Raw genomic sequence first — 8,762 nt, 5'->3', positions numbered from 1 at the left:
CAGCTGCTCGCCAGTTGAAACCTCCAGCCCTTCTCCCAAGCCAGCTGGCTTTTCCACGCGCGCAGCCTCCTGGTCACGTTTCACCGGATTAAGCGTGGGTGCCACCTGGCAGCTGAAAACTGATTCACGGAGGAATCTCGCATCTTCGAACATCTCTCCAGCACCTTTGGGGTAGGTGAGAGGGCTTTCCGTGGTGGGGCAAGGTCTGAGACACGGAAACCAGGTCCAGGGACAGAATGTCCACTGGCCCCCCCAGCTGAGGATGATGGGGAAGGCACGGCCACCCCTCCCCGGTGGGACTGTGACTTCTCTCAGCGTCTTTCGCACTGTCCCCTACAGCCCCACCCCCAGGACCAGCCATACTCACCACTTCTGTTTACTTCGAGAACATTTTCATCACCCTGGAGAAAACCCTGTACCAGTAAGTGGCTACTCCCGACCCCCCTCCCCAGCCCCCAGCAACCACCGACCTGCTCTCTGTCTCTCGGTTTGCCTGCTCTGGACATTTCATATAAATGGAATCATACAACACAGGGCCTTGTAGGTCTGACGTCTTTAATATTTTATTGTGGTTTTATATAAATAAAAAACATAAAACTTACGATTGTAGCCATTTTAAGTGTATTTTTTAAGTGACATTAACTACATTCACATTATTGTACAACCATCATCACCATCTGTCTCCAGACTTTTTCTTCATCTGAAACTGAAACTCCGTCCCCATTAACCACAAACTCTCCGTCCCCCATCCCAGGCCCTGCACCCACCATCCTACTCTCTGCCCCTTTGGATCTGGCCACTCTCAGTGCCTCCTACGACTGCAATCACACAGGATTTGTGCTTCCGGGACTGCCACACTTCATTTAGCGTCATGTCTTCAAGGTCATGCTGTTGATTTTCGTAGGTTGGTCTTTTATTCAGCAACCTTATTGAACTCTTATTCTAATAGATTTCCAGTTGATTCTTTTGTTTTCTCTCGGCGGATGAACACATCTGCTGCAGGTAACTTCAATTTTGTCTCTTGTCTGACCATCCACAGGCCTCTCATTTATTTTTCTTGTCTTACCACGTGGGCCCTGATCTCCAGTGCCACGTGAAGCAGCAGCCGTGACCAGAGCGCCCTGGAACCGAGCCAGACCTTCAAGAGAATGCACCAGAAGTTCCTCCACTTAGTGTAATGTTTGCTGCGAGGTTTTGGTCCATCAACTTCATCACGTTAGTGATCCTGCCTTCTATCCCTAGTTTGCTATGAGATACTTTTTAAACCATACATAGGTTTTGACGTTTGTTAAAAGCTTTTTCTGCATCAGTTTGAGGTAATCTCATTTTCCTCCTTCAGTCTATCGAACTTTCCTCACATTCCTAGGACAAAGCCCATTTGCCGTCATGAATCATCTTTACAACATTATTGCACTTGATTAGTTGCTGGGAGGATCTTGAGCCAGGCTCCCGCGTACCCCTTCCCCGCAGGTCGGCACAGCAGGCAAGTCCCTTCCCTGACATCTGGGGACATTGTGAAGCTCCCGGGAACTCGAGGGACTGTGGGTGGAGTCCTGACCGCAACTGCAGGGGTTAGCGTTTTGTAAGATGTGAATTCTAAAGGCATTTAGAAATGTTTACATGGTTCTCAAGAAAAAAGATCCAGGCACAGGGAATATGGACAGCATCTCAGAAAAGAAAACGTCACCTACAGGGAAGGGGACACAACAGGAAGAAAGCTGACTGTCCGATCTGTAAGGCATTTGAAGGATTGACACATTAGAATCCCCAGACTCTCACACTAACTCCTTTTCACACGGGAAGTGCCTCCAGGGGAAATGCCCAGCACCGCAGGCGTAAAGCCTCTGCAAGCTACCATTTATTCAAATAAGTGAAATTGCTGAGAAGCGCCAGCATGCCATGATCCTGGACCAGTAAAAGTGTGACCCGAGCCAGGCGCAGCTGCTGGACGTCGAGGCATGTGCTCCTCGTTGTCATCCAAGCCAGCCAACCTCACGTCCCCTTCTCAGAGGAGGCCACCAAAGCCATGGCTGAGAACAAGACCACCTGGAGACAGAGGGCAGAGAAAGACCCTGCATCCATCTCCGGAGGTGTCCACATGCTCGACCAGGGGCAGGTGTGTACCAGGCACCGAGGCTGCGACAGCAGAGGGTGAAGACCAGGTCTGGAGGGATGTGGCCTTCGGGGGGCACTGCGCACTGAGCAAAGGAAAGGAGGAGGCGTGAGAGTCTTGGGGATAGCGTTCCCAGCAAGGGCAACGGCAAGGGCAGTGGCCCTGGCAGGGAAGAGGAAAGAGCGGGCAGGGTGAATGTGAAGAGCCGGGCCAGGCACAGGAGGTGGGCAGGTGCTAGAATCACGGCCACATCCCCAAAGGGCTGCTCTGCCATGCTGGGTCAGAGGGGCCAGGTCTGCTCTGGACAAGCACCAGACGAGGGCCAGGAGACGTGCCGGGGACCTGCCCCGGGGCCTGAGAGCAGGGCTGGGGTTAGAGCCTGCTGACCTACCGAGCACGTCTTCTGTGTCTGCCTGGCGGGGACTGCAGTGTGGATCTGCTTACAGATGTCCAGATGGTCAGAAGGCAGCAGCCACAGCGAGGCTCTTTCAGTGCATGGAGAAGTTCAGGGCAGCCAGGGATGGGCTTCCCACTGTCCACAGCAGTGTGGCAGAGACACAGGTGGGCAGCCGGGAGGACCCCGTGGAGTGGGTGTGCCTGGGGTTTGTGTGTGCACACGAGCACACGTGTGTGTGAATGCATGTGGACATACGTGTGTGCAGGTGTGCATGTGTGGCTGTGTCTCTCTCACACATCCCACTATCCTGCCCCTGAGAAGACCAGGTCCTCTGGCTGTGGACGACACAGTCGGGCCCTCAGCCCGGAGGAGCCTGATCAGCACCCAGGTTGTCTGAGGTTCACGGAAGCTGGGCTCAGCCAGAAGGTCAGAGCCATCAGAACCCAAAGGCTCAGAGCAACAGCACGGCCCAGAGCCAGCCAGGCACGTGGCCCACCTGTGAGCACAGGCCCACCGACGCGGTCAGGGGCCTGGGTGTGGGGTCCGGAGCAGCCCCCCACGAGGTCCCCCAGGGTGTCCGACTCAGCCTCAGAGGGCTGCAGGGCCAGGCCCAGCCCTGTCCTTTCTCCCTGGAATGGGAAGTATATTTCCTTACAAACATTTTTCTGTGTGTTGACAGAAAGAAATATGGTCTAGGGCTAAAAAAAATCAGCGATGCTCCTCCACTCCAGGCCGTGCTGTGAGTATTTTCCGCCTGTTGTTATTACCCAGGCACTGCATGCGGTTTCAGAGCTGAATGTCATCTTGTTGTTTGGCCATGACAGGGTTCTGGGGGCAGTGGGGGGCGCACCTGGTCCCCATTTCCAATTTAAGAATCCAGGATGCGGCCACAGAGCCCAGTGCTCTGGGCACCAGACACTGCTCTGACGCGGTACAGCGACTTCATAGTCTGGCACTGAGTAGGGGACCACCGTGCTGGCCCAGGTCCAGCCAGGAGGGGTCCCAGAGGCTTGCTGGAGTCCCTTGGGGCCAGGTGGAAGGCGCCCCCTTGATGGCCCTGAAGGGCTGGGACTGACCGCATATCAGCCCTTGTGGCTGCCAAGCAGACTCTGAGCAGCCAGAGCTGTGAGGCCCCCACCCTTCCCCCTTCCCTCCTGTCTTCTGTCCTCCTCACGCGGACCCCAAACTGACCACAGTGGGCCTGGTGCTTCCTGTGCTTAGGGGCAGTTCCAGGCTGTGTCCATGGCTCCCGCTGGCCTGCTGGCGGCTGTGTGCTTCACATCAGTGCCGGTCAACTTTCGGATTTTCTTCCAGCAGAACAGGCTCTGCACGCCCTGGAGCTGCTCCCAGCGTCCTGCAGTCTTGGCTCTCGGGGAGATTGTGGCTCACGGCATGTCGCCTCCAAGTGCACCTGACCCCAGGCCCGGCACCACCCTCTCCGCACCCCCGCCTCAGATCCTATGCTTGCTGGGGGGCTCCTGGGGGGGTGGGTCAGACGAGGACGCAGGCTGGGTGAGGACGCCCCCCACCGGGCCTGGGCAGCTCGAGGCCTAGGGAAGGAGTGTCTTATCTCCAGTCCAGGCCTAAGTCCACCCGGAGCCCAGACCAGCCCCAGACCGCCTCCCTGGGGCCCATCCCTGCACATCACAGGCCCAGCTCAGCCAGCCACACCCGCCACTGAGGTCAGGGGATGTGGAGAGCTCAGCCGTGGCCCAGGGGTGGCCCCCGCCTGGCCTCAGAGTCCACATGGCTGGGACTCTGAGGACGCGCCCAAGAGGGAGAGCAAGGCCTGAGGGTGGGGCTGCCAGGACAGGCCTCCAGGGTCTTCGCATGCAGGACAGACACATAGCTCCCTCCCCACCAAGGCCCCCACTTCTGGGACAGGGCAGCCCTACTGAGCCCCTAAGGCCAGATGACCACCAGATGTGGAGCTGCTGTTGGGCCGGGAGGTCTGCCCAGACTGGCCAAGAGGCCGCCCCTGGGTCTTGGATTTTGGGCATCTTTCCAGGCCACAATCCTCATAAACTGAAGGTGCTCCAGAGCCGTAGGCTCCTCTAATTGTTTTTGTCTCTTTATCGCCTCATCAGAACACAAAGACCAGGGGCACGAGGGCGACAGGGACATCAGGCTCCGTTCTGTGCTGGTACAAGCCACCAGCCCAGCTCCCAGTGGCTGGGGCTCCCCACGCCCCTCTGCACAGGGGACTGATGGTCCAAGGCATCCCCCACCCTGTCGCCTCCTGCCAGGTGGGAACTCTTTGCTTTGTATCTCCAGGAAACTGCCAGGCACATCCCAGCTCCCTCCTAGAGCTGGGGGCTCTGGCACCCGCTGCCCCCCTCCGAATGCTGACAACCCTCCCTGGTCACCAGCCACTGCGGTTTGCCCCTGTGCTCCATGGCTGTGAGCAGCCTTCCGTGGCCTTCGTCCTGGTGAGCCCTTATTTGCCAAATAAATATTTGCCCAGGGTGGGGCTCAGTACTCAGGGTTAGGTATTAAACGGGCCTGAAGTCAGAGGATCCCATGGCAGTGTGGGGGGGCTGGACCTGGGCCTCCCCTCAGTCTCGAAGGCGGAGCTCCTCCTGCGGGTACACACGGAGCTGCGCGTTTCCAGGAGGAGCATGGGGGCTGCGGGAACCCAGGCAACGAGAGGGGCAAGGAAGCCACCATCCACACCAGAGGTCGGCGGAGCATGGCAGGGTCCGGGCGCAGGGTGCCGTGCAGGCAGAGGGACTTCTGCAGTCGCACTTGCTGGCTAGCCGTTGGGCCGCTGGGCGGCAACGTGGTCTTGGCAGCAGGGACTGGCTGTTTGCGGGGAGGGACTGATGGGTGAATGTGAAGGCCACCGCCCCGTGCGCCCGTCCCCCAGCACCTGTCCCCATGGGTGCCCGCCTGTCCCTGCCAGGGGTGGCGTGTTCTGCCTGCTGGGGCTTGGTGTGCTCCACCACCTCTACTTGGGCTCCCTGACCAGCTGCTGCAGCCTTTTCGGCCTGGGCGGTGAGCTGGGTGGCAGGACCTGTGGCCAACAGGGGCACCATGGACTTGCAGGAGATGCTGGCCATGTCTGTGCTGGCCCCTGTCCATGAGAGCAATGTCCTCCACAGGAAGTCCATGGGGAAGACACGTGAGGGAGCCGGGGACAAGACATCCAGCCGCGAGCTGATTTCCCTGCTCAAGACCACCTTCCCCAGCGTGCAGATAGACATGGAAGAACACATGGATGCAGTGGTCAGGAGGCTGTCTTACAAATCATAAGGTTCCTGAAGATGTCCTGAAGGAAATAAATATCCCTAAAGAGGTACCAGCAGAAAGAGGGACGGCGCTGAGCCACTTGATGCTACAGGAACACACAGAGGCTCCTCGAAAGTGCGTTAGAAAGAGGCTCCTGCTACAGTGGTGTGAGTGGCCATAAGCGTCAGCCTGTGCTGGGGTAATGCGTAAGCCGTTTTCTGAATATACAGCTTGGGCAATGTAGATGGTGGTTCCAGCGTGAAAGCCTGCTCCTCTACAATGACAGCACCCTGAGGATCGAGGGGTCTCGCTCCCATTCGCGGATGCTCAAACAGGTCGCTCTGCTGACCTCTGGAAACCAGACTGCAGTTATCCTGGCTGGTGGTGTCGGTGATAAGGTTCCGGCAGTCTTAGATGTGCTTGATAAGAGCCAGGAAAAAGCTGACCTATGTATCCATATGACGGACATCAAAAAGTGGGATACAGTGTGCAGATAATGCTATCTTAAAAGCCTTCCGGGTGCACACGACTACCCCGAGTGGTAGAGAAACCAGACGGCTCAGACGGCAGTGAAGGGGACTCCTTGCCGCATCGGAGTGAACCTCCAGGCTCTGGTCAGAAAACTCTCAGACCTAGAAGAGATAGGACATAAATAAGCATCACTGATAACAGGGAGCAGCTCTTCCAGACCTGAAGTAGCCAGAGATGCTGGGAGCTTCAAAGCACTGGTGGGGACTGTGCGTGGTTATGGACACCACAAACTTTTAAAAGTATTTATGAAGCATCAGAATCTTATCTTTCTGTAATAAATGCAAGATCAGGGAGAATGGGTTGCCTCGTGTCGCCAGCATTGTCTTTATTTTTGAGACCGTTTCATACAGTCGCCACGCAGGAGGCGCGTACGTGTATTTGTGAATTAAAATCTGTAGCCGAGTCTACATCGTCTCACACTTCGTCACAAACCTTCCCTGCTTGTTAGTACTTTCACGTAGCACTCACTGGGCCGAAGGAAGGCTTGATTTTGTCCAGCTATTTAATACAACACTGAGATTATATCCCATTGGAAATAACGTAATTGGGGATTTTTACCCCTAATTTGGGTGGAAAGCACAAGAAGCCACGTATTCATTAACATGCAACAAATGCCCTATTCATCTGTTTCTGAATGTTTTTACAGATTAAAATAGAAAAAGCTTAAACTGATTTTTTCTTTGAAACTTTAAGGACAGGTTCGCCAGCTAGTAGAAATCATGGACGTAGGATGGTTTCCGTGTGATCGTGATCTCTGTGTGCGTGTGTGTTTTGCTTCGTTTTTTTAAAGAAAAGTGTGCCTGTGCCCATGGGTCCGACATTTCTGCCACTTTGCTGCTGATTTTCATTTTCCTCGTGGAGAGGCAGGCTTCCATCCTCCCCCTCCTGGTCATTCAGCCTCTGCAGCCGCAGCCTCGTGGACCCCGCACCCGAGATCACATGGCGTCTGCAGCAGCTGCCTTTTGCTGTGTAATGTGACCCCCGTCGCTTGGGAACCCAGAGCCTGATGCAGCAGGAGCTGCAACCGCAGCATGGATGGGGCTGCCCTAGGGAGGTCGGCTTCCATAGGGGCCTCTTCCCCAGCGAGATCCTGGAGACAGCAAGCCGGCAAAGCCGCAGGCTTTTTATAACCCAGTTGTGAAAGTGCCACCCATCATGTTTGTATTTTTCCAGAAACAAGACAGGGACTTGATTTCCCAGAAGCGGGAGGGGATGCCCAGGACATAAACACCAGGAGCTGCCGCCTTCGGGTCTGGTTCCAGAGTGGCTGTGGGGCAGGATCCTTGCCCACCAGGCTCTGCTTTGGTCTGTTCTGTCCTGGAAGCCATTCAACCCACATACAGGAGTTTGTTTCTGCTGATGGACTGGTGGGTGGTTGGTTAACAGTGTAAAGTGGGAGGATCTCTGAAAAGATAAGCGTTTTGTTTTACCTTAATTCATAAATGCAAGGCCACAGACGGCTCTGCTGTGGCTGGGAGGCGTGTCTCTGGGGAGGGGTGTCCAGGCTGTGGGCAGCCAGGGTGCATCCCGTCTCCTACAGAAGTGTTGGGACATGCTGTCCTACCTGGTCTTTTCAAAACACCCACTTGATTTTCATGAGTGGCCCCACCTCTGCATTCATTCCCCTGTTCATGTCCTATTAGGAAAAATACCACCTTGCCGCGCCAGCGCTTGTGGACACCTCGGCAAACCAATGTCTGGCCCTCGCGGGCACTCCACATGCATCTCCTGAGTGAACGGATGACCTCAGGGTGCACACAGCTCCCCAGTGGGGCAGAGGGCATGGTGGGTGGACCCCTGCGTTGAGGGTCTGGGGTTTGAGCCCAGGCGTCTATCCACCCTTGCTGGCCCCGAGACTGTCAGTCACAGAAGTGTGAGTTGCTATGGACCCATGTATGGGGCCCTCACATCCAGGCCTGCGATGCCAGCCAGGGACCCTCCTGGTGGGTGAGGGACACCTGTGATTCAGCGGATAGGATTCTGGTGTCTCCAGCAAGGCAGCATCAGCAGTAGGAAGACGTTTCAGGGTGGTGACAGCCTGGAGTGCCTCCTGCACACATTTAATAATGAAGAAAGTGAGGTCAGCAGAGGCAATCCTGCTGTCGGCAGGTGGGTGGGGGCCCAGCACTCTGAGGTGCTGGTGACGGTTTTGGGGACCCCAGGAAGCCATGGTTTGGGGCCAGAAGGGCTGTTGTTGCAAGTTCATTTGGGGTGGGACTTTCAAAAGCAGGAGCTGGTGACACAGATCGATAGTGGGGTCTCTTCTTTCCCAGCCCCTGAGCCCACCTCTGCCCAGGGGAAGAGTCTGCCTTGATGCCAGCCCTGGGCCCCTGCACATTCTTCTATGTGTAGGGGCCAAACTCAGACCCGGAGAGTCCTTGTTTCAGCACCTCCTAGAAAAGCCCAGGCCCACACTGTGCCCGACTTTCTCCCTTGGCCAGTGTCAGACTGGCCAGGGGCAGCCGGAGTGACCTGCAGGACCCGGTTGTGGAC

General features: G+C 56.2%; 1 pseudogene; it reads left to right on the top strand.

The window, feature by feature from the left end:
- The first annotated feature begins 5,332 nt into the window (after positions 1-5,332).
- Positions 5,333-6,394, top strand: LOC134383332 (Golgi-resident adenosine 3',5'-bisphosphate 3'-phosphatase-like; annotated as a pseudogene).
- Positions 6,395-8,762: the final 2,368 nt, after the last annotated feature.

The sequence above is a fragment of the Cynocephalus volans genome, chromosome 8 (genome assembly GCF_027409185.1).
Source record: "Cynocephalus volans isolate mCynVol1 chromosome 8, mCynVol1.pri, whole genome shotgun sequence".
Taxonomy (NCBI): Eukaryota; Metazoa; Chordata; class Mammalia; order Dermoptera; family Cynocephalidae; genus Cynocephalus; species Cynocephalus volans.
This window is presented reverse-complemented; position numbering and strand designations above follow the sequence as displayed.